This window comes from Canis aureus, chromosome 17 (assembly GCF_053574225.1).
Source record: "Canis aureus isolate CA01 chromosome 17, VMU_Caureus_v.1.0, whole genome shotgun sequence".
In the NCBI taxonomy this organism is placed as follows: Eukaryota; Metazoa; Chordata; class Mammalia; order Carnivora; family Canidae; genus Canis; species Canis aureus.
Genome location: NC_135627.1, coordinates 40715460 through 40742783, shown reverse-complemented (window position 1 = coordinate 40742783; position 27324 = coordinate 40715460). Strand labels below are relative to the sequence as shown.

The 27324-nt window shown below is 37.3% G+C and overlaps 1 long non-coding RNA gene across 1 annotated transcript; it reads right to left on the bottom strand.

Moving 5' to 3' along the window:
• Positions 1 to 17869: 17869 nt before the first annotated feature.
• On the bottom strand, positions 17870 to 27017 carry LOC144287540 (uncharacterized). Its single transcript, XR_013355324.1, has 3 exons — positions 26906 to 27017; positions 25406 to 25558; positions 17870 to 18248 (listed from the first exon to the last, which is right to left on the bottom strand). It is a non-coding gene; the product is annotated as an uncharacterized LOC144287540 (long non-coding RNA).
• Between the last annotated feature and the right edge of the window lie 307 nt (positions 27018 to 27324).

Here is a 27324-nt window from a genome sequence, read left to right as displayed (position 1 = left end):
ATATTATTTATTTATTAATTTATTCATTCATGATAGACATAGAGAGAGGCAGAGACACAGGCAGAGGGAGAAGCAGGTTTCATGCAGGGCGCCCGACATGGGACTCGATTCTGAAACCCCGGGGATCACGCCCTGTGCCAAAGGTAGACACCCAGGCATCCCTATTAACTTATTTTGATAGTGAGTGAGGGAGAAAGAGAGAGAGAGAGAGGAAGAGCAAGTGCACAAGCAGGGGGGAGGGACAAAGGGAGAAGCAAACTGCTGAGCAGGGAGCTTGATGCAGGACTTGATCCCAGGATCCTAGGATCATGACCTGAGCTGAACCAAATAGAGAATCGGTGCTTACGTTACTGAGCCATCCAGGCACCTTGTTCAAGACAATCTAATCTAAGGGTTTTCTTATATTCCTCAAAACTTTTTCAACCCCTACCCACTGGTGAATTCCAAAGCCTCAGTTACACATGCAAGGTTGCCTTTTCCGTATAATATAACAGAATCATGAGAGAGATGTTCCATCGTATTCAAGAGTTCTGCCCAAGAGATAATATAAGGGGGAGGGACATTTGGGCTCATCTTGGAATGCTGCCTCCTACTACTCCCAATAATAAGGAAAACCCAGTTTTCTACAACACTATTTCCTTCAGCTCTGCACTCCAAAGCCTTACTTCTTTTTGTTAAATAAGTTTTTTGATTTTTATTTATTATTCATGAGAGACACTGAGAGAGAGAGAGAGAGAGAGAGAGAGAGGCAGAGACACAGGCAGAGGGAAAAGCAGGCTCCTTGCCGGGAGCCCAACGTGGGACTTGATCCCGGGTCTCCAGGATCAGGTTCTGGGCTGAAGGCAGCGCTAAACTTCTGAGCCACCCAGGATGCCTCAAAGCCTTACTTCTTATAAAGTGTTTATATTATTTTTTCTTGATTTATGGATGTTAAAAATTAAAGACTGGTTTCTCATTTTACTAGAGGCAGTTTGAACTCTCTTATCATTTCCTATATAACTTTATATATATACATTATATAAATTATATATAATCATATATATAGACATATGTACTGTTTGTTGCAAATTTAAGTATTGAAAAAACTTTTAAAGATTTCATATTTATTGATTTAGAAAGAGAGAGAAAGAGAGACAGCTAGTGAGTTGGGGAGAGCGCGCGAGAGAGAATCTTAAGCAGACTCTGCACTGAGCACAGAGCCAGATGTGGGACTTGACCCTGTATCCTGAGATCATGACCTGAGCCAAAATCAAGAGTCAGACAATCAACTGACTGAGCCACACAGGTACCCAGCAAATTTAAATATTTTTAAAAATATTTATTTATTTATTTATTTATTTATTTATTTATTTATTTATTTATGATAGACAGAGAGAGAGAGAGAGAGAGAGAGGCAGAGACACAGGCAGAGGGAGAAGCAGGCTCCATGCCGGGAACCGACGTGGCACTCGATCCCGGGACTCCAGGATCCCGTCCTGGGCCAAAGGCAGGCGCTAAACCGCTGGGCCACCCAGGGATCCCCTCAAATTTAAATATTTTAATATAATTATATCAACAACTTCCCTATACCAGACTTTTTGAGTACTTTGCTATTTTCTTTCCCCTAATTTCCATTAATATATTTTAATTTTTTTCCAAGTATTGTCATGCATAAGATAATCTGTTGCTTAGACATTTTTTCCAGATAGGTGCTGCTCCAATATGGCTGATCAGTCTTTAGGCTTTTCCTTTGATGCAAAGACCCCTTCCTTTCTATATTTTCTTGATACATTACTTTTCCTTCCCAGATTACATGTTTTTGCTACCTTGTTTTTCTGGAGCACATTCTACAAAGGTACAAATGGGAGATAAATATTCCTAATCTTCACATTTATGAAGATACCTTAATTATATCCTCAAAATTCACTTATTGTTTTTCTAGGTATAGAAATGTAGGATAAAAATCATGACCCCTCAGAACTCTGGAAGTTTTATTTTGTCATCTTCTAATATCTAGTGTTATTATTGCCCAATCTGATGCCATTTGATCCTTGTTTTATTGTAGGTGACCTATTTGTTTCTCTCTGGAAGATTTTGTGTCCATTCTTTATCTCTGGTGTGATATCTTCTGGTCTTTTTTGTTATTTTTTATTGTGCCCAGCACACTATGGAACTGTTAGTCATCTCTGCTGTAATACAGATGGAGAAAGTTTTGAGGTAGACTAGACTTTTAGTATCAAATAGTTTACATTCAGAAAATCTTAATTGAAAACTTAGTACTGTATTCAAGTGCCAGATACTTAAATTGAAGCAAATGAGTAGATTCATGAAATGAAAACCTTGAAATTAAAAATGCCTAGAATATTCCATTTATAAGGGCATCATTTAAGGGTTCATTTATTCCTATAATGAACTGAACTGAAACAAAAAAGTCACATATTAACCCACACTGCAAAGAAAATATATTGCATTTAATAAAGAAGAAATTAATAGGTCTCAACAAAATCTTTGAGTTCCTGAAAAAGTTAAACATGTGGAAAAATGGATGACATTTATAAATATTGGAGAAATATAATGAAGGAATAAGAGGGATTGATTTATTAGGAAAGATTAGGAAATCTAAAGATACATAGCATGACTAAGATATAGCTAAGGGGATACTAATAAATGTACTGAGTTGTAGTTGCACTGATTTAGGAATTGTAAGAAACAAGAGCAATTGCTTGGGTGTATTACAAAGAATTATAATTAGTTTTAATGAAATTGAATAAAATATTAATATAAGACTTAATTTGTGATACAGTACATTTCAGGATTTGTGACCATTAAAGAATTTTAAATGATGATTACTTCATTAATAAAGTGTTATTATCCATCTCAATTACTCAGGCTCTTTCAGGTAAACATGATAAAATTGATTATCACAACAGCATGATTTTTGTTCCTTCCAACTTTTATCCAGCCAGGAATTTACTTGGGGTGGGGGGTATGAAGAGGGTGGTCAAGGGGGGAAGCAGCAGGTTGAAGGTAGAAGATTTACTTTTATTTACTCTATAAAGTGCACTAGTCCTCTTTCTTTATTTCAAGCAAAACTCACATTCACATTTATAGGCTTTTTTAGTCAATTAGAATGCAGTTTCAGGAGAGGCACATCCTAGATGGTTAAGTTGCTTAAGCGATAGACTATTAATTTTGTCTCAGGTCATGGTCTCAGAGTCCTGAGATCCAGCCCTGCATTGGGCTCTGGGCTGAGCATGGAGCCTGCTTGAGATTTTCTGTTTCTCTCTCCCTCTGCCCCTCTCCCTGCTTACATGCTCTCTCTTTCTCTCAAAAATACATACATACGTATATTAAAAAAGAAAGAATGCAGTTCCTGGAAATCATTGCAGTAGCATAAATACCTCAAAAAGTTAAATGTTGTGGTTCTTAGTAAGCCCATAAAGTCATGAAAATAGCTTAAGGAAACAACATAAAAATGATGAAATCCATGCAAAGTGTGTCAGGTCCCAGAAGAAAATAACTTTCATTTTCTCGTGTGAACCACTCACGGCACTAACAGTCCTTTATAATAATTTATTTTATATTTTTCCATTTTGCACAAGAAATACAGATTAATTGAACAACTGGATACTTGTAAAGTACAGATGGTGTTTTGCTCAATTCACAAACTTGAGAATAAAATTGGATCTCCATTCAAAATATTTGTTTGTCAGCAAATATGTATTGAATGTCTACTCTATGCCATGAACTTGTCTGGGCCCTCTAGTGGGGGAGACAGAAAATGATTCTCTGGGCTAGTGAAAATAGAGGCTTGTAGATGGCAATATTCTGAAGGAAACAAAATAGGAAGATGTGACAACAGCTTGGGAGAGAAGGGGCTTTAGGCTCTACATTTCAGAGGGTTTAAGAAGGGGCTCTGAATTTACAAGAAAGAACTTGAATCTTGACCTATTATCAATCTTGTTATCCAATCTCTCAAGAAACATTCCAATGAACATTTTATAATTATACATGTCATAATATATTTTCTGATAGTGTTTATTTTTTTTTTTTAAGATTTTATTTATTTACTCATGAGAGACCAGGGAGAGAGAGGCAGAGACACAGGCAGAGGGAGAAGCAGGCTCTCTACAGGGAGACAATGTGGGATCCCAGACAATGGGATCCCAGGACTCCAGGATCATGCCCTGGGCTGAAGGCAGACACTCAAACACTGAGCCACCCAGGCAGCCCTCTGATAGTGTTTAAGTTAGTTTACAAGCAACTGATAATATTTCTATAGTTAATAAGGTGATACTGAATTGAAAGACCTGACTTAAATACTGACTATATAATGTCTATTTTATCAGACCTATCTTACAAGTGAGAAAACTGAGACTTCGTTTAAAAATCTGATTACAGGGACGATTGGGTGGCTCAGTGGTTGAGCTTCTGCCTTGGACTCAGGGCATGATCCTGGGGTGTTGGGATCGAGTTTCCCTCTGCCTATGTCTCTGCCCCTCTCTCTGTGTCTCTCATGAATAAATAATAAATAAATAAATTTAAAAATCTTTTTTAAAAAGAACTTGATTACGTTAGATTAACTAGCATGTGGTTTAGCTCCAGTGTGAATCCGCATCAGTATGTCTGTCTGTCTATAATGCTCATGTTCTATCTGTGGAAGTTCTATTTTACTTTTCAGCATGAAATACAGCATTGGATTTTAGTTCAAACTTGCTTGCCATTTCCACTGAATTCAGTGTTCATTGGGAAAAAACAAAATGTCTGAAGATATTATAGATAATATTTAGGAAGACAGATTTTGAATTCAAAAGTGGCATCTTTTAAGTGATATTGTAGCACTGTACCAGTGTTTAAATTACAGTCTGAAAATACATTAATACACAGGAAATTGAATTATAAAATTTATATGCTTTTAAAAAAAATTTATTTATTTAATTATTCATGAGAGACACAAAGAGAGAAAGAGAGAGAGACAGAGACATAGGCAGAGGGTGAAGCAGGCTCCATGCAGGGAGCCTGATGCGGGACCCGATCGTGGGACTCCAGGATCACGCCCTGAGCCAAAGGCAGACATTCAACGGCTGAGCCACCTGGGCGTCCCAATTTATATACATTTTGAGTTATAAAAATTACTCTGGAGACGAGAATGAGCTAGGATCAGCTTATAAAAGAGTTTAGAAAACATGGAAAGGGAGATTTACTGATGGAATTGAACAGCTTGGCAGTATTTGTAACTTGTGTTAAATCATGGGAAAACAAATCTTCATGAGTTCTGCACTGGACACCTGGAGTAGCAAGGGAGCCCTGTTGACGTGGAAGATATGAAATCATAAAAGCTAAGGCAATTATGTGCCCCCAAAGATGAGATCATCATTAGGACAAATTTTTATTATCTAAGTACACCTGGGCCAAAGTATTTTACTGGCTTTTTATGTAAGATTAAATCTACTGGAAATTAATCTTCTAATCATTCAATTTTGTTCTAAAACTAGAGATAGAAGATTGATGATAAATAGCTATAGCTGCATATATAGTAATTATACGTCATATATGTAATTTCTTTTCTGCTAATTAATTTTACTAATTACATATATGAAACAAGTGATTATTAAATACAAATGTTAATTTACTCTAAATGAGTAAACCATTATTAGCATTTGTGTTAATTGACATTGTGTTAATTGGCATTATGTTAATTGGTATTCAATGTAATGATGATGTCAAATTTAATAGCTTTATTAATTAGTATCTAAAAACACTTTTGATAATTTAAGATGCACTTGTCAAAAGCACTCATTCTTTGCTTTGAAGAAATGGGTTGGCAAGTTATTTCACAAGGAAAAACTGATTTTTTTCAGAAATGAAATGCTTGCATTTACATAAAAATATTTGCCCTTTGAGTTGCTCCTTGAAGTGCTCCAGATCAATTAAGAGAAAATGTATTTGACAGAAAATATTTATGGTGAGGCACTAACTTGATAGTACCAGTATGTTGGAGTCACACAACCCATACTTGGATATGGATGGAATATGTGCCCTTCCAGAGCCCATTACACCTTTTATACTATGCTAGAGTTCTTCAAAATCGTTTAAACAGTGCTAAGTTTGTGATAACGATATAAGGAATTTGGGAAGGATAGAACATGATATTTTGAAAACTTGTAAAATATAAATAGGACTAATGAAAATGAAGACAAATACACAAAATTTGGGGAAATACATTACAGTGAGTTTGTGTTAAAGTTCAAATTAATTTAAACAATCTTTTAAAAAATAATTCTTTTATCCTGGGAGGAGGGGCAAGATGTTGGAAGAGTAGGGTCCCCAGGTCACCTGTCCCCACCAAATTACCTAGAAAACCTTCAAATCATCCTGAAAATCTACGAATTCAGCCTGAGATTTAAAGAGAGACCAGCTGGAATGCTACAGTGAGAAGAGTTTGCGCTTCTATCAAGGTAGGAAGACGGGGAAAAAGAAAGACACAAAAGGCCTCCGAGGGGGAGGGGGCGCGAGGAGCCTGGCTGAGGCCAGGGCGAATGTCCCCAGGACAGGAGAGCCCCGTCCCGGAGGAGCAGGAGCTGCACCGACCTTCCCGGGCGGAAAGGGGCTCGCGGGGAGGTGGAGCAGGACCCAGGAGGGCGGGGATGCCCTCGGGCCCCCGGGGACAGTAACAGACACCTGCGCCTCAGGAGAGCCCCACACCCCGCGGCCGAGCTCCCTAAGGGCTGCAGCGCGCACGGCGGGACCCGGAGCAGCTCGGGGGGCTCGGGGGCGGCTCCGCGGAGGGGGCTGCGGGGCGGGAGCAGCTCGGGGGGCTCGGGGGCGGCTCCGCGGAGGGGAGCAGCTCGGGGGGCTCGGGGGCGGCTCCGCGGAGGGGGCTGCGGGGCGGGAGCAGCTCGGGGGGCTCGGGGGCGGCTCCGTGGAGGGGGCTGCGGGGCGGGAGCCGAATCCAACAGTGCAGGCTGCGGAGCACAGGGCGCTGGGACACAGCCCAGGATCCGGCCTCCCCCCGGACAGGCAGAGGCCGGGAGGGCCCAGGACAGCGAGGACGCTCCTGCCCCAGCTGAGCACATCAGCGGCCCCGCCCGGGAGCCTCCAGGCCCTGCAGACGGAGAGCTCTGGGGTTACTGCGGGAGCTGACTCCAGGGCTGCAGAGCTGGCCCCGCAACTGCGGTTGTTCCTCCTGGGGCCTCACGGGGTAAACAACCCCCACTGAGCCCTGCACCAGGCAGGGGGCAGAGCAGCTCCCCCAACTGCTAACACCTGAAAATCAGCACAACAGGCCCCTCCCCCAGAAGACCAGCTAGACGGACAAGACCCAGGGGAAGTCAAGGGACTTAAAGTACACAGAATCAGAAGATCCTCCCCCGTGGGTTTTTTGTTTTTTTTCTTTTTGATTTCTGATTGCTTCCCCCAACCGTTTTTTTCACCTTTCTTTCTTTTTCTTTCTCTGTTTTCCTTTTTTTCTTCCTTTTTCCTTTTCCTTTTTCTGTTTTCTTTACTTCTCTCTCTTTTTTTCTCCTTTTCCCAATACAACTTTTTTTCGGCCACTCTGCACTGAGCAAAATGACTAGAAGGAAAACCTCACCTCAAAAGAAAGAATCAGAAACAGTCGTCTCGGGGATCCCTGGGTGGCGCAGCGGTTTGGCGCCTGCCTTTGGCCCAGGGCGCGATCCTGGAGACCCGGGATCGAATCCCACGTCGGGCTCCCGGTGCATGGAGCCTGCTTCTCCCTCTGCCTGTGTCTCTGCGCCTCTCTCTCTCTCTCTGTGGCTATCATAAAGAAAGAAAGAAAGAAAGAAAGAAAGAAACAGTCGTCTCTCCCACAGAGTTACAAATTCTGGATTACAATTCAATGTCAGAAAGCCAATTCAGAAGCACTATTATACAGCTACTGGTGGCTCTAGAAAAAAGCATAAAGGACTCAAGAGACTTCATGACTGCAGAATTTAGATCCAATCAGGCAGAAATTAAAAATCAATTGAATGAGATGCAATCCAAACTAGAAGTCCTAACGATGAGGGTTAACGAGGTGGAAGAACAAGTGAGTGACATAGAAGACAAGTTGATGGCAAAGAGGGAAACTGAGGAAAAAAGAGACAAACAATTAAAAGATCATGAAGACATATTAAGGGAAATAAACGACAGCCTGAGGAAGAAAAACCTAGGTTTAATTGGGGTTCCCGAGGGTGCCGAAAGGGCCAAAGGGCCAGAATATGTATTTGAACAAATCCTAGCTGAAAACTTTCCTAATCTAGGAAGGGAAACAGGCCTTGGATCCAGGATATAGAGAGATCCCCCCCCAAAATCAATAAAAAACGTTCAACACCTCGACATTTAAGTGAAGCTTGCAAATTCCAAAGATAAAGAGAAGATCCTTAAAGCAGCAAGAGACAAGAAATCCCTGACTTTTATGGGGAGGAGTATTAGGGTAACAGCAGACCTCTCCACAGAGACCTGGCAGCCCAGAAAGGGCTGGCAGGATATATTCAGGGTCTTAAATGAGAAGAACATGCAACTAAGAATACTTTATCCAGCAAGGCTCTCATTCAAAATGGAAGGAGAGATCAAGAGCTTCCAAGACAGGCAGCAACTGAAAGAATATGTGACCTCTAAACCAGCTCTGCAAGAAATTTTAAGGGGGACTCTTAAAATTTCCCTTTAAGAAGAAGGTCAGTGGAACAATCCACAAAAACAAGAACTGAATAGATATCATGATGACACTAAACTCATATCTGTCAATAGTAACTCTGAACGTGAACGGGCTTAATGACCCCGGCAAAAGGCGCAGGGTTTCAGACTGGATAAAAAAGCAGGACCCATCTATTTGCTGTCTACAAGAGACTCATTTTAGACAGAAGGACACCTCCAGCCTGAAAATAAAAGGTTGGAGAACCATTTACCATTCGAATGGTCCTCAAAGCAGGAGTAGCCATCCTTATATCAGATAAACTAAAATTTATCCCGAAGACTGTAGTGAGAGATGAAGAGGGACAGTATATCATACTTAAAGGATCTATCCAACAAGAGTACTTAACAATCCTGAATATATATGCCCCGAATGTGGGAGCTGCCAAATATTTAAACCAATTAATAACCAAAGTGAAGAAATACTTAGATAATAATACACTTATACTTGGTGACTTCAATCTAGCTCTTTCTATACTTGATAGGTCTTCTAAGCACAACATCTCCAAAGAAACAAGAGTTTTAAATGCTACACTGGACCAGATGGATTTCACAGATATCTGCAGAACTTTACATCCAAACTCAACTGAATACACATTCTTCTCAAGTGCACATGGAACTTTCTCCAGAATAGACCACATACTGGGTCACAAATCGGGTCTGAACTGATACCAAAAGATTGGGATCGTCCCCTGCATATTCTCAGACCATAATGCCTTGAAATTAGAACTAAATCACAACAAGAAGTTTGGAAGGACCTCAAAGACGTGGAGGTTAAGGACCATCCTGCTAAAAGATGAAAGGGTCAACCAGGAAATTAAGGAAGAATTAAAAAGATTCATGGAAACTAATGAGAATGAAGATACAACTGTTCAAAATGTTTGGGATGCAGCAAAAGCAACCTGAGGGGGAAATACATCGCAATACAAGCATCCATTCAAAAACTGGAAAGAACTCAAATAAAAAAGCTAAGCTTTCACATGAAGGAGCTAGAGAATAAACAGCAGATGGACCCTATGCCCAGCAGAAGAAGAAGAAGGTCAGTGGAACAATCCAGCAGAAGAAGAAGAGTTAATTAAAATTCGAGCAGAACTCAATGAAATTGAGACCAGAAGAACTGTGGAACAGATCAACAGAACCAGGAGTTGGTTCTTTGAAAGAATTAATAAGATAGATAAACCATTAGCCAACCTTATTAAAAAGAAAAGAGAGAAGACTCAAATTAATAAAATCATGAATGAGAAAGGAGAGATCACTACCAACACCAAGGAAATACAAAAGATTTTAAAAACATATTATGAACAGCTGTACGCCAATAAATTAGGCAATCTAGAAGAAATGAACGCATTCCTGGAAAGCCACAAACTACCAAAACTGGAACAGGAAGAAATAGAAAACCTGAACAGGCCAATAACCAGGGAGAAAATTGAAGCAGTCATCAAAAACCTCCCAAGACACAAGAGTCCAGGTGCAGATGGCTTCCCAGGGGAATTCTATCAAACGTTTAAAGAAGAAACCATACCTATTCTACTAAAGCTGTTTGGAAAGATAGAAAGAGATGGAGTACTTCCAAATTTGTTCTATGAGGCCAGCATCACCTTAATTCCAAAACCAGACAAAGACCCCACCAAAAAGGAGAATTATAGACCAATATCCCTGATGAACATGGTTGCAAAAATTCTCAACAAGATACTAGCCAATAGGATCCAACAGCACATTAAGAAAATTATTCACCATGACCAAGTCGGATTTATCCCCGGGACACAAGGCTGGTTCAACACCCATAAAACAATCAATGTGATTCATCATATCAGCAAGAGAAAAACCAAGAACCATATGATCCTCTCATTAGATGCAGAGAAAGCATTTGACAAAATACAGCATCCATTCCTGATCAAAACTCTTCAGAGTGTAGGGATAGAGGGAACTTTCCTCGACATCTTAAAAGCCATCTATGAAAAGCCCACAGCAAATACCATTCTCAATGGGGAAGCACTGGGAGCCTTTCCCCTAAGATCAGGAACAAGACAGGGATGTCCACTCTCACCACTGCTGTTCAACATAGTACTGGAAGTCCTAGCCTCAGCAATCAGACATCAAAAAGACATTAAAGGCATTCAAATTGGCAAAGAAAAAGTCAAACTCTCCCTCTTCGCTGATGACATGATACTCTACATAGAAAACCTAAAAGACTCCACCCCAAGATTGCTAGAACTCTTACAGCAATTTGGTAGCATGGTAGGATACAAAATCAATGCCCAGAAATCAATGGCATTTCTATACACTAACAATGAGACTGAAGAAAGAGAAATTAAGGAGTCAATTCCATTTACAATTGCACCCAAAAGCATAAGATACCTAGGAATAAACCTAACCAAAGAGGTAAAGGATCTATACTCTCAAAACTATAGAACACTTCTGAAAGAAATTGAGGAAGACACAAAGAGATGGAAAAATATTCCATGCTCATGGATTGGCAGAATTAATATTGTGAAAATGTCAATGTTACCCAGGGCAATTTACACGTTTAATGCAATCCCTATCAAAATACCATGGACTTTCTTCAGAGAGTTAGAACAAATTATTTTAAGATTTGTGTGGAATCAGAAAAGACCCCGAATAGCCAGGGGAATTTTAAAAAAGAAAACCGTATCTGGGGGCATCACAATGCCAGATTTCAGGTTGTACTACAAAGCTGTGGTCATCAAGACAGTGTGGTACTGGCACAAAAACAGACACATAGATCAATGGAACAGAATAGAGAATCCAGAAGTGGACCCTGAACTTTATGGTCAACTAATATTCGATAAAGGAGGAAAGACTATCCATTGGAAGAAAGACAGTCTCTTCAATAAATGGTGCTGGCAAAATTGGACATCCACATGCAGAAGAATGAAACTAGACCACTCTCTTTCACCATACACAAAGATAAACTCAAAATGGATGAAAGATCTAAATGTGAGACAAGATTCCATCAAAATACTAGAGGAGAAAAGAGGCAACGCCCTTTTTGAACTCAGCTACAGTAACTTCTTGCAAGATACATCCACGAAGGCCAAAGAAACAAAAGCAAAAATGAACTATTGGGACTTCATCAAGATAAGAAGCTTATGCACAGCAAAGGATACAGTCAGCAAAACTAAAAGACAACCTACAGAATGGGAGAAGATATTTGCAAATGACATATCAGGTAAAGGGCTAGTTTCCAAGATCTATAAAGAACTTCTTAAACTCAACACCAAAGAAACAAACAATCTAATCATGAAATGAGCAAAAGATATGAAGAGAAATCTCACAGAGGAAGACATAGACATGGCCAACATGCACATGAGAAAATGCTCCGCATCACTGGCCATCAGGGAAATACAAATCAAAACCACAATGAGATACCACCTCACACCAGTGAGAATGGGGAACATTAACAAGACAGGAAACCACAAATGTTGGAGAGGATGCGGAGAAAAGGGAACCCTCTTACACTGTTGGTGGGAATGTGAACTGGTGCAGCCACTCTGGAAAACTGTGTGGAGGTCCCTCAAAGAGTTAAAAATAGACCTGCCCTATGACCCAGCAATTGCACTGTTGGGGATTTACCCCAAAGATTCAGATGCATTGACACGCCGGGACACCTGCACCCCGATGTTTCTAGCAGCAATGTCCACAATAGCCAAACTGTGGAAGGAGCCTCGGTGTCCATCGAAAGATGAGTGGATAAAGAAGATGTGGTTTATGTGGAATGGAATATTACTCAGCCATTAGAAACGACAAATACCCACCATTTGCTTCAACGTGGATGGAACTGGAGGGTATTATGCTGAGTGAAGTAAGTCAATCGGAGAAGGACAAACAGTGTATGTTCTCATTCACTTGGGGAATATAAATAATAGTGAAAGGGAATATAAGGGAAGGGAGAAGAAATGGGTAGGAAATATCAGAAAGGGAGACAGAATATAAAGACTCCTAACTCTGGGAAATGAACTAGGGGTGGTGGAAGGGGAGGAGGGCTGGGGGTGAGTGGGTGATGGGCACTGAGGGGGACACTTGACGGGATGAGCCTTGGGTGTTATTCTGTATGTTGGTAAATTGAACACCAAGAAAAATAATTTATTAAAAAAAATGCAATGCAAAATAAATAAATAAATAAATAAATAAATAAATAAATAAATGCCAAGTTGCTGATAATAGCCAATTATACTACAGTCCCTTGCTTTAGGGCTAACTTAAGAACTAAGATCAAGTTACTTTATTTTTGGCTTAGTAAACTTTAGGATTAGTAATTCCCATCTTTATAATGTATAAGGCAATATTAAAAATAAAGTATGGTGAAAAAATCTGTGTATGGGGAAATATTAAAAAAATTTAAGAACACTCAAAAAAAAAATTCTTTTATCCTCTCAATTAATTAATTCCTCCAAGAAGCCCTTTCTCCTTTGGGGGAGGTAGGTTTCTGAAATTTCTGTTTCTTCATAAATAACTTCAACTCATTCTCAGGACAGAAAAACTATTCCCAGTTGTTTTCTTAACTTTCAGTAGACAAAAATACTTATCCTGCCTGGAACCTCTTCAGGTGAGGATAGTTTTTTACCCAACAATAGGGAAATGTGTCAGTTTCCTCTTGTTTTGCATCCTTCCTCACAGAACCCATTATCCTTCAGTTCAAATAAATATGTAATATTAAACAAATTATTATAAACAACAATACTAAAAAAAAAATCAGCTAGCATTAACTGAGTATGGAATGTGCCAGCTATGTTTATTGTCCCTTCCTCCCTTGACTTACTTTGGCCAATGGAATGTAATGCTACAAGGAATGCCATATCCTAGTCAAAGATTGTTTTTTTTTTTTTTTTTTTAGATTTTTTGAAATATAACAAATATCTACTTGGGCTCTAGACATTCTGCTTTTGAGAACATGTCTTAAATAGTGGTTGTTTCTTCACTCTGGGTTCTGGACAGAAAAACCATCTGGTAAAGACCTGAAGCTAAGCATACCCTAGAGTCAAGCCCAATGGAGCCTGGCCAAGACGAACAGATCCAAGTGGAACGGGATCCTAGATATCCTGCAGGTCCATGACAACTGTTTATTGTTTTAAGCCTTTGAAATTTGGAGTGTGTTTGTTTGTTTGTTTGTTTTTTTACCAGAGCAAAGTTGATTATGATCACCAGATACTATGTAATCCACATTTCACAGATGAAGAAACTAACGATAAAAGAAGGTAAATAATTTATCAAGATTACAAAGCTATTACATGCTAAAATTTAAATCCAGAACCTGATTCCTTAGCTTCTTTGCTCTATTTTCCTCTGATATATACAATCAACTGCCTGGTGAAATCAGAAAGCTCCTGATACTCTCCCATATTCTTTGACTTTAACATAGGGATCTATATTTAGGCTGCCGAATATTTAAAGAGAAAATTATCAAACTCTTCAGATAAGTCATTTTCTGTATTCATAGTCTCTCATTTATTTTGTGCCTTTAATTTTGGTATTCTTTCTATGTTTCTGTGTTCCTCATTAACTATCATTCCCCGTAGAAGTTTTCCCTAATCTTTAACAGATTCCTTAGTTTTCTTATCTCACCAATATCTTGATATATACTTGCAGTGTTTTATCTCACCTAATATCTCTTCATTATTTGGTACTACTGACCACTGCTCCCTTAGGATAATTCTGTTCTCCACTGGCTTTCATGAAAGCATTCTAGTTTGATTCCCATAGTTTTCTGAATGTTCAACTCTTCATCACGTTTTTTCTTTTCATATGAATGCTACTTTTATCAAGTCCAGGCTAAGCTGCACCGTATATAGAGCTCAACGTTATTTTTTAAAAACGACTTTATAGAGGATTTTTAAGAAAACTGAATGTTATTAAAATTGTATTGCTGCTGGAGTGCTTGTGTGCCTATATAGAGCTGTCTCTTTGTCCTCTGTGGTCCCAGGAGACTTACAAATGTCAAGCCCCATCATCTCCCAGAGCTGGTGATTTATGAGTCAGTCCCTCACATGAGAGTCATAGAATTCAGGGGGTAGATGTGTGGACAAAGTCCTTTCTGGAAGGAGCCAGAGACTTAATTTTATCACTGGGATGAACTAGGAAAGAGAAGACTTAAGACATTTCACACATTGGTTCAAGCTCCTGGAGGACTACTAATCTTGTGACCTGTCAGCTCCCAGACACAGCCTGATCAGAAACCCGGTCCTTGGGCAGCAACTGGAATAGAAGGCAGACAAACCCCATCCAGGAAGAAACTGGGAACCTTGTGCTTTTGCCTGCTCCCTTTGCACTAAAACTAGGGGAACAGCCACAAGAAATGCTTGTACATCTGTTTAGGAACTGCTCCTTTGTTTAATGCAGTCCTAGGGACTCACAAATGCAAAGCCCCTGTTGGCTTTCAGAGCTAGGTGATTTGGAAGCCCATCCATCAGTGACAGTTGTGAAAGTTGGGTCTCTAGATGTAGGGACAAACAGCTAGCAAGAAGCCAGAGAGTTGGTTTTATGGTTGGCCCAACTGGGGGTGGGGAGAAGGGTCCACATGCTCTTTCAGGCTCGCAAGAGGTTCCCAGTTAGCTCCCAGTTGCAAGCTGATTAGAAGCCTAACCCTTGGGCACCTGACAAAATATGCAGTCCAATCTCTTTTGGAGAAATTGGGAGCTGGGCATTTTTGTCTGCTTTGTGCTGAGGCTGAGAGATAGCCAATGGGAAGTGCTTGCTGCCTTTCTTAAAAACTGCCATTTGTTTAATGTGGTCCTAGGGATTGTCTGTCTGAGCCTGTGATTTGGGAGCCAGTTTCTCAGATGTCAGACATAAAGGTTGTGATGCTAGGGATATAGTCCTAAATCTTCACTCTTCAAGGAGAAAGTGAGAGTTGGGGGTTCCATTTCACTTGGAAGGAGCTGTGCTGGGAATGGTACTTGAGAGATGTGAGTGTCTCAGCTTTTCCTACCCATTTCAAAGTGATTACTTTCTCAGTTGCCTGATGCCTTCCTTCAGAAGGATTTTTAGAAAATTGTAGTAGTTGGTGTAGTTTTTCTTAGCATTTATTCTGTCTGGTGTTATATGAATTTCCTGGATCTATGGTTTAGTGTCTGAAATTTGGGGAAATTCTCAGTCTTTTTTTTTTTTTTTTTTTTGAAAATAGAGAGAAGGAAAGTGTATGAGTAGGGCATGGGGACAGAGGGAGAGGGAGATAGAGAATCTTAAGCAGGCTCCATGCTGGGCAGGCTCCATGCCTGATACAGTGCTCAATCTCACAACCCTGAGATTATGACCTGAGCCAAAAATCAAGACTCAGACCCTTAGCCAACTGAGCCACCCAGAATTCCTCAATTTTTTTTTTTTTAATTCCTTCAGTTTCTTTATCTCTTTCCTCATCCTCTGGTATTCCCATATGCACCCGTAACATATTTTGTATTTGTTCACAGTCCCTGGATATTGTTTTGGCTTCTTTTATCCAGTCTTTGTTCTCTTTGCTTTTCAGTTTTGGTGTTTTTTTACTGAGATATCCTCAAGCTCAGATTTTTTTTTTTTTTTTTTCTAGCCATGCCCAGTCTCTTAGTGAGGCAATCAAAGGCATTCTTCTGTCACTTCTGTGACAGTGGTCTTAATCCATGTCATTCTTTTTGGTTCTTTCTTAGGATATCCATCTCTCTGATTGTATTGCCCATCTGTTCTTGGATGCTGCCTACTTTATGCATTGTAGGCCTTACCATATTAACCAGATAGATTTTAAATTTCTAGTCTGATAACCCAACATCTCTGTCCTGTCTTGTTCTGATGCTTGCTCTGTCTCTTCTAATTGTTTTTTGCCCTTTTCATCCTCCTGGATGAAAATTGCATGTACCATGCAATTTCAGACATGTTCACCCTGAACCTCTAGCAATTCATCAGTTACTGTTCAGATTTTCCTATGCTAGTACAGGTTCCTGTAGTGGTTCCTGCTTGTGGTTAAGTCATGACTCCCTGTATACCTATTTGTCTCTCTAACCTTAGGAAAAGTAGTTTTCCCTGTGTCCTCATCTCTTCTGTGCATCCAAAAAGGGTTGTGCATTTTTTCAGTCAGTTTAACTTTTTACTTGTTGTTCTGACAGAGTGACAACTTCTAAGCCTCTTACATGTGGAATCAGGAAATGGAATCCACCTAAAAACTTGCAAAGTATTAATATGCTACATAGCTTACAATAAAAGTCTTGTTCTTCAGTTTTGTTATTTATCTCACCATTTTGTTTGATTGGGCATTAGGCAAAATTTTACACATATTTAATTTCTCAATTAAAAATACATGTGAACATTATTAAAAATCCTAAAATAAAAAATTGTTAACCATATTTTAGAAAATAATTATGTGAAGAAGAAAGAAGAAGAAGAAGAAGAAGAAGAAGAAGAAGAAGAAGAAGAAGAAGAAGAAGTCATTCAAATTTTTCAACACTGTGCTGGTTAATATTGAGTAGCAATAAACAAATCAAGTGCCAAAATCTACTTGCTTTTGTGAAAAGAATTAAGGACATTATTGAATGATTAAATATTTGACCATTTAGACATGACTATTATTTACCATTTTTATTTTAAAAAGATATGTAGCACATTAATGCAAATATAGGACCTACATAGGTATGGTGGGAAATGTTTAATTTGTCATGCTTGAGTGTTTTTGCTCCTTATTTCTTCTTCCTTCCTTTAAATGCAGGAAAACATGGATTCAAGTAGAAGAGTTGTTGTTGTTGGTTTTTTTTTTTTTTGAGATTTTATTTATTTATTCATGAGAGACATGGAGAGAGAGGCAGAGACATAGGCAGAGGGAGAAGCAGACTCCCTGCAGGGATCCCCATTCAGCACTCAATCCCAGGACCCTGGGATCATGACCTGAACCAAAGGCAGACACTCAACCACTGAACCATACAGACGTCCCCAAGTAAGAGTTTCTTTTCTTTTTTTTTTTTTTTTAGAATTTCTTAAACTCATAAATCAAATTGGAAAATATTTAATTTTTATAATTTCATTCTTAATGAACTGCTGGAAATGTACATGTTGATACTTTTATGAATTGTTGGTACTCCAGCAAACTTATCAAAACAAACTTTGAGAGAGATAAATGAGAGCAGAAAAGAAATCATGTGGCTGTTTCTTTAAAACATTGTATTTTATCATTTTTACCTACCATACATATTGTGCCACAATATTGTATATATGATATGTGCATTAGTTTTTAGTCACCAGACATTTCAACTATCAATCCGTTTATCATAAGGTTGAAGTAAGTCAAAATTCTATGCTGTACCTTTATTAGTTTCCCCATGGCTTTCAAAGATCAAGAAAAATTTTAAATTTCACCTAAGGATTCAGTATTAACCTTTTTGCCACATAAAACTGCAGGCCTGTTGAGTATCTATGGCTGACAGTTACAGAGGCTAATGATTGGTGAGCTGATGCTTTGCAAGTACAGTTTCCTAGGAGTCATGGCATTCTCAGACTAACATTAAAAAGGTAAAATTGCATTTTGTTATGCCTAATGAAAAAAAAGGGTCTTTGTACATTTTGTGGTTGACCTTGCTTCCATGGGGATTCACAAGTGTTCCACTCTATATTGAGAGAAAAAAAAAGAAGATATAAGTACATTGATTTTTCACAAGCTCTATAGTGTAGTACAGTATAGTGTAGTGTAGTATAGTATAGGATTTTCTGGTTTGTGCCATCATATATATTGTATGAGTTTATAATATACTCATCATTAGATGAAAATTAATGACTTAATAAATGTCCCATGACTATTACATATGGATTCTATTCCACATCATAAAAGGGATTTGAGGAATTATTTTATAGGTTAAAAATTTACCAAAGTCTGTAAATATTTCTTTCTTAACATGATGGGATTTTGACCTTATCTGAAGTCCATTTTAGGGTCTCAACATGAATACCTATGGAAATTGAGGTAATGTTTTCCACTTTTTGATTTTCACAACCTTACTGTTAGCATCACTCTCATTGAAGCTATTTTTGATGGAGCAGCTAGAATTCTGTCTTTATTTAATTTTTCCATAGTATATTATAGAAGGCTAAGTAATGGGGAAAAAATACCTAGAAGGAAAAGAGAAAAAGCTCTATTGCCATTTCCTGGAATACAATAAGATAAAGTGAAATAAAATGTTTAACTTTCCTCATGAAGCTAAAAATTGCCCCATTGAACCTATTCTCAACATTTGGCAAATAGTCTCTAATTTTACAAAGGAAAAAAACAGAACATGTATGGTACAGTTTGCCTATATGCTATTAGATATTTATCAATCATTTGGATATATCCATTCAAAATAGTTCTTCATATATATAAATCTAAAAAATTGTCAGTGATAGTAGATAAATGAACAACTAATGACAAAATACAGACTGCTTTCCTTCCCCTGCTGTTAAATATGTCTGGTGTGTACACATGAACAGGGCATCGAAGTCAGGGATCCTTGATTCCAAAGCTATCTCAGCCACTAGGTTATGTGGCCTTCAATAGAGTTCCTAAGATTTCTGAGGTTCAGTATTCTCATTGCTAAGATGGAGATATCTTCCTTTTCAGACTGTTGATTTAATAAGCTAGCATGGATAAAGCTCTTAGAAAAGTGGTAGACATTTGGTAAACTTTAAATTAGTGATAATAGGGATCCCTGGGTGGCGCAGCGGTTTGGCGCCTGCCTTTGGCCCAGGGCGCGATCCTGGAGACCCGGGATCGAATCCCACATCAGGCTCCTGGTGCATGGAGCCTGCTTCTCCCTCTGCCTATGTCTCTGCCTCTCTTTCTCTCTCTCTCTCTGTGACTATCATAAATAAATAAAAATTAAAAAAATAAATAAATAAATAAATTAGTGATAATAATAATCATAGATGATTTCAGCAAAATTCTGAGTTTTAATCAGATATTTCCTACAATGTTCCTAGAAATTATATATATATATATATATATAAAGTGTGTGCTAAATATATATAAAATTATATATATATATAAAATGTGTGCTAAAAAGAAAAAAAAGATATTTGAGAGTGTAAACCTTGAAGACATATCTGTTCATTAAAAAAAACAAACAAACTTGGCTTTATCTGGTTATTTTACCTTAAGACAGGTGATATAAATATAACAGCAAGTTCAAGCTATTGCCCTCAAGATTTCCTGATATGAATGAATTTCTATTCATTCCCGTTTTCACTAATTGATATTAGCTAGACAACCTTAAAAAATACTACTTATAGCTACCCTTTTGATTTTGTATACAGTTAGATGTTAGCCCATTTATTTTCTGTGTGTAATAACAATAAATGTAATTAATTCCATTTTACTAGGTTAGACTACTTTCTTTATATTCACTGCTTTTTAATACTCCTGACAGCTTTGAGGAAAGTGCTATTTTATTAGCAATTTTGCAGATGGTAATGGTAATGCACAGAGAGGTTAAGGAAGTTGCACAGAATCACACAGCCAGAAAGTGACCAGGCTCAGATTTGAACCAAGGGTTTTGTCTCTGAAGCTCTAGCTCTTAACCTCACACCATATCAATTGAAGGGCACAAGTGAAATGAGCCAGCTGTACAATATTATGTTTTATTTAATTTTTTAAACTTTATTTTAGGCTGAACAAAATGAAATGTTTCTAGAAAACACAATTGGTTATATTTTAACTATAATGCTTTTTTATGACACGGACTATAGCTTTTCAAAGTTCCTTTTAAAAGTTTAAATGATATTTTTTTGAAAGATTGATTTTAAATAACAAGGTTTACATTATATCTACATAATTGACTTGTCTATTAATCACTATCCCTAAAACATAATATCTCTTATTATAATTTTGAAATATATTGTGTGGTGGCATAATTTTGTCTTTCCTTTTTTAAGATTTTACTTATTTATTTGAGAGAGAGAGAGTGAGAGAGCAGAAACAGAGAGGAGAGAGAGAGAGAAGCAGACTGCACACAATCAGGAAGCCCTTCACGGGGCTCCATCCCAGGATCCTGGGTTCATGACCTGAGCTGAAGGCAGACCCTTATTGGACCCAGGCACTCCCTAACTTTGTCTTTTTAATGTATTTTTTGTTCACTTGCCAAATTTTCTTTATGAAATTAGAGAGTGGCATGAACCCTGAATGACATTTGGCCAAGGTAACATCCAGCATTTTTTGCAAATTAGTTACATCAAACCTGCATTGCCTTTAAATAATTTAACTGCTGATTTGTCAATATTCCTATAATGTAATACTTATATATTTACATTGAAAATATGCGATGGGGCTTAATACATAAGGCTTGACAATTCTCACAGTACCTATCTTAAAATTAATTTATTTTTTGTTTACCTGACACTTTCTTATAAGAGTGGAGCAAGGTATATGCCATAGGAAAGGCACTTGGATACGGTAATACCAGTGACCTTATGCAAAGTAATTATCTGAAAGCCTGATCTATGCTTATGCCTCTACCAAATCCCTTTTTTATTGACCATAAAGTATCACCATTTTTTTCTCATTATAATGCTTGACAGTATTCATTCTAGGCACCTATTTATTATAAGTCATTATAATAGTCACTCACCAGTCCTTATCTTATTTACACTATTGTCTAACACTAATCAAATATCTACAACCTATGTTTTTATCTTGTTAAGTATAAATTCTCAGACTATTTATTTGCCTACATAATAAATGATAAAAATTACAAGTTGACTACAGTCAGGAAAGAGAGCAGTCTTGGCTGAGATTGTCAGAGACAATTCTTTGAGGAGACTGGAAATTGAAATCTCTCTTGAAGGATAGGTTAAGTGCAGAGAGATGAAGAAGCAAGAAAACAAGTGTATATAAATGTATGCAACTGTGGTTCTCAATCTTTAGTGAACATGAAAACCACTTGAGAAACTTGTTAATTCATACATCTGTGGTGCACATTCAGATAATCCTATTTAAATGTGAGACAGGCCCACGGTTTTGCACGAAAAACAAAACAAAACAAAAATATTTCAATCCCTGATTATACTGATAGAGTTGATCCTTGGACTACAGGCTGTCATCAGGGAGAGATTCCCAAGTCCTGCTTGGGTTGAACTAAATATGTAATGGTCAGAAATATAACTTCTAAGTACCTACATGTATAAAACTTCAAGGACTGGGCAGCCTGGATGGCTCAGTGGTTTAGCACCACCTTCAGCCCGGTGCTGAAGGTGAGGTCCCGGAGTCCTGGGATCGAGTCCCATGTCAGGCTCCCTGCATGGAGCCTGCTTCTCCCTCTGCCTGTGTCTCTGCCTCTCTCTGTCTCTCATAAATAAATAAAATCTTTAAAAAAAAAAAAAACACAACAAAAAACTTCAAGGACAATGCAGTGATTAAAGTGTGATTTTGAATCTTAAAATCCGTTTGGCACTCAACAATATCTATCCAATTTCAACATTTTCAACTATAATACTAATGAGGATGTCAAAAGTAATTATTTTTAATTATGAATTACCAGTTAATGTTTTTAAAATACTTTATTAAATACTTTGTTCTTTAAAAGTTTTTTTTCTAGGAAAGGAAAAAATCTTCCACCTTTCTTGTTCTCTAAACAAGATGCAAATGCTTTTAAAACATGTTTTCTAATCAGATTTTTTGTTTTTTTTGTTTTTTTGTTTTTTTTTGTTTGTTTGTTTTTTTGTTACTAATCAGATTTTTGTAAAGAGATATCCTCCACTGCTCAACTTTACCGGGCAGTTCAAAGTCAATTTGTATTGTAATCCCTTCTAAAGAAAAATAAAGTAGCAATCACATCTGGCTTAAGAAAGTAAACAAATGAATTTCATTTTATTTTGGGTTGGCTTTTTTTTCTCAAAAAATACTGATTTATGCGACTGTCAGGTTTGAATGCATATAACACAACTTTCTCAGATTGAATCCAATTGATTTTCTATAACAATGTCAAGCATTCAGTACATCACAGGAGCCGTAAAACTGTAATAAATAATCCTTTCAAAAAGAAAGTGATTCTTTTCTCCTTAAACACATAGGTAAATATTGTTTTTTGCTCTTTCTATCTATAGAAGCTAAAGTGTTCTGAGTCTTCAGTTTTAGAATGCCCTTAATCCCTAACCCATTTTTCCCATGAAACATTGTTTTCCTTATGACCTTCTTTTCAGCATTGCCTCAGACAATTGTTAAAACTGATTTAAGTCTGAATTAAGACCTGAGGATTTGCATTCAAAGAAAGGAAAACACAATATCACCACTCCACATGATCCTAACAGAGTTGATCCTGTAGGACTGGCTGTCATTGTGCTTTGCAAGAGTAGGAGATGTAGTTCACTATGGAAGTCTGGGGATCCACTTTGATTGTACTTAGAAATAGGGCAGAAGAGTAACTTTGAGGAATACTGTTTCTCCTGAAAAAGAAAACTAATGAATTCTGTACCTATGCCCCCGAGTATACTTCTTAAGAGTTTTGCTATATTTCAAATGTTACAGTGAGTAGCAATCTTCTTTTTATTGTTCATACTGATCATTTACTATTACTTATTTGAGCAAAATAGGTAAAGCATCATGATTAGTTTATATGTTTGTTTTATAAGAGGTCTGTACTAAATATATTACTTTTTGTATTAATTTCTTATTAATTTTCCATGCTTTTTACTTACAACTTGCCAAACTAAATTTAAGCTGTGTAGACACCATTTGTATGGTTTTAAAAGCAGTTTTTCAAATTTTTGTGTAAAGATAACTTCATATTAATGTTTTAGAACATTAAAAAAATCACTAGATATTAAATGGAGAGGCATAACTAACAGAAGGGAAGCAGATTTGGGTAAGTGAAAGTGAAATGAAAGAGGATCTATTTATATCTGTATCTTAAGGATTAGTATGATGTGATAAACACATTATGTATTACTGCTATAAAGTTATAAGTACTGTTACCAATAATAATTACTAGCACTTTTGAGTGGTTACCATGAGATATGAACTTTCTTAATGCTTTAAAATAGTATTTTGTTTATCTCACAAAAAATTCTATCAAGAAATACTCCTGTTATACCCATTTTACAGAAAAGGAAATTGAGGAACAAAGATGCTAGGTCACTTGCCAAAAAAAATAGGGTGGCAATAGGACTTAATATTGGAGTCTGACTCTCAGATCACAGCCCTGACCATGAAAAGTGGCTGTGCTTCTCATGAACTCAATTAGATGAAAATGCATGTATAGTAAATTGGCAATTCCTGTTCTCTCACTTCTTTTTTTTTTAAAGATTTTATTTATTTATTCATGATAGACACACAGAGAGAGGCAGAGACACAGGCAGAGGGAGAAGCAGGCTCCATTGCAGGGAGCCTGATGCGGGACTCGATCCCGGGACTCCAGGATCACGCCCCGGGCCAAAGGCAGGAGCCAAACCACTGAGCCACCCAGGGATCTCTCACTTATTTAATATATCTAACACATTATCTTGTTTCTCTTTCTTTCTGTTATCATTATTTATTTTTTTAAAAGATTTATTTATTGATATTAGAGAGAAAGAGAGAACATGCAGGGGTAGAGGAGAGGGGCAGAGGGAGTGGGAGAGAAACCCAAGCAGAGGCCTTGCTGAGCACAGAGCACAAGGTGGGGGGGGGCGGTGCGGTTCAATCTCACAATCCTGAGATCTAGTCAGACATGGGGCTGGAATCTCAGGATCCTGAGATCATGACTTGAGCTGAAATCAAGCCGGCGCTTAATCGATGGGACTGAGCCACACCCAGGAGACCCGAGCTATTATTTCTAGACACTCATATGGCGAAGCTATCTCAAATCTCCTTCATTAGATTTCCTGTCTTTTAAATCCTTGTTATCACCCACTTAGTCCTCACATCATTATTACTGCCTGTCACAGCCTCACTGCTGCTCACCAACTTTCTGAGGGAACTTGTTGATCATAGGACACTATTTACATTTCTAAGCTCAGCCTGCAGAACCCTCCAAATTCTGACTGCCGCCTATACCTTACTGCATTGTCTCCCCATTCCATGCCTTTACCTCACAGTATCTCTGACACTAAAGGCAAGTCATTACTAATGGCACATATGGAGTTTAGAAGGCAATTTCTTTCATAAGGTGGTTTGTTAATTATTTTCTGATCTTGCCTCTATCCACACTCTTTAAACATTCCCACCCGCTTTAAACATTTCAAACCTTTCACTGAAATTTATCTTAACACCGTATTATTTGTCAATAACTTCATGAAGACTTAAAAATTTATAAAACTGACCAGAATTTATCCACTTATCTAGGTCTGTTTTTTTTTTTTTTTTTTCTAAGCAAATGTCCATTTGGAATTCCAATTAACAGAGACTGTGTTAATGCATTGGGCACCTGTTTCACAGTGACTATATGTATTTCAAATCTTTGTTCTCCAATAAACCAGATTCTTATTTGCCTTTCAAAAAATACTTTACATGTGATTCTAGAAAAATTGTTCATATTTGGTAAACATTTGCTATCAATCTATTTTCTTAGAATGGGTCAAGTATGAAATAGTAAAGTATTAAGAATAAGATAAAAAGAATTACAATTTCAAATAATTAAGCTAAGGTGATCTTTTTCTTAGAAAACAGCAAAAGATACTGCAAATCTAGTACGATACTTGTACATGATTTATTTCCAAGGACTAGAGAAAACAGTGATGTTAATATCCTTGCTAAAGTAAATGAACTGACTGAGGGGAGGGGAATACCCTTTGAACCTATTTTTATAAATGTGTTCATACTTACTTTTCTAGAGCACACAATCACTCCTTCAAGACAAGAAATGAATTTTTTTTCATTCCACTGCTATTGTACTTGAAGAAATAAGTGTGATTTTCTGTATGTAAAGTGTACTTGGTAAAAGTCCTCCTTTCCTATATTGACTTCTTATACACATCACTTAAATGTAATAAAAACAGATAGCATTACAGGGTTAAAAAGTGTGAAGAGGATTTTAGAAATTAAATACATTTATCATACTTTAATAAGAAAATGTTGACTGATAATTGCTGATTACAATTTACATATGATATAATTAGCAAGAAGCCCTGTTTTATTTTTTTCTTTTCATACATATAGGATGTTTAAGATACAAGATTTATGGAATGAGGGAATTAATGATCTGGGATTTCTTTTGTAAGTGTGTTTCAGATCTCCTATTGCCTAAGAAAATAACCATAAAAAGATTGATTATTACTTTTCTCTATTTTATTTGCATGTGTTCAAAGAGTCTATATGATATTGAGATTTTAAAATATTTTGAAGACTTTTCTATGGCTAAACGTGTTTCATGAATCCCTGAAGAATGTGTATTCTCTAATTGTTAGAACCAGAATTCTAAATACTTTCATTAGGATAAGAATGTTAATTATGTGACTCAAATATGCCATCATATTTTGGTTGTTGTAATTCTTTTTTGTACTATAGTTACTAAAAGGTATACACCCAAAGTGTTCACTATGCTGATAGGCATAGTTTTCTCATCCTCTCAATTTTCCTGGATTCTTATGAGTTTTTTGTTGTTGTTTTTGTTTTGTTTTTGTTTTTTTTAGAGTTTTCTAGTGGAATTCCATCCAATTTTGATTATGTTCTATTATCCAATGTTCCTTATTTAAAAACTTATCCAAAGTTTAGTCTATTGGTCTCTTGGCTTTAAGTTGCATATTTTGAATGCTAATGACTCACAAAATTTTCATTTTGGCTTATGCCTTTTTTCCTGTTTTTAGGCTCATATATCCAGTTGCCTTCATGACATTGCTAATGTTAGAAGTCTCATATGTATCTCAGAATGAACATGTTAGAAATAAACTTTTGATCTCCTCCACCTAAAATCTCAATCATTTTTAAGTATTATAAATGGCAGAATAAAAAAAAAAAGTATTTCACTGCCTTCTTAGGGTGATTGGAGAGCAAATAATAAAAACTAAAGATACCTTAGGCTGAAAAGTGGATGACTCATGTCATAATGGGGCATTATAAGATGGTAAAATATTTGGTTAAACTGTTGGCTAGACTATTTGGTTACCAGTTGTGCTTTGGAGTGAAATGCAACCATTATCTGATACTGTAACACCAAGAAAAATTATAGGAAACATTCAGTTCATTGTAGTGTATTGGCAGCTGTTTTTCGAGTTTTGCAAGAAAGAGGTGGGTTCGTACTGAGCTAGCTACTGTGCATAGGAGAAGCAAGAAAAGATACCTTTAAAGGGATTGTACTCTCTGCCCATGTCCAACAATATAAGTTACCTGGAAGCCCAGTTAACTTGGAATTTCCAGAGTTGACAAAGTCATCTCCTTCTTCTTTTTTTTCAAATGAAGCAACATCAACTGTAAATGGCGGTTTCAATGAGGCTGCTCTAGCAGGATATAAAAACTATATGTATAATTTTTTTAAAAACAAACCTTTATTGCTTTGATAGATGTGTGTCATCCCCCTACACACACCTAAAATACAGGTTAACCATAAAGTCTTTCCACCCATTAAGTTACAAGAGAAGTAAATGGTCAAAGGCACAGAAGTCTGGTAATAAAAGAAAATTGTTCAACTTTAAATTTCACATCTGGGTAAGACTGTTTTTGTAAGTACTTCTCGATAGAATTGGGAAGAAGCAAAAATATTATTAAACTTCTGATGTTTAAATCTTCCTTCAAAAAGTCTATTGCTC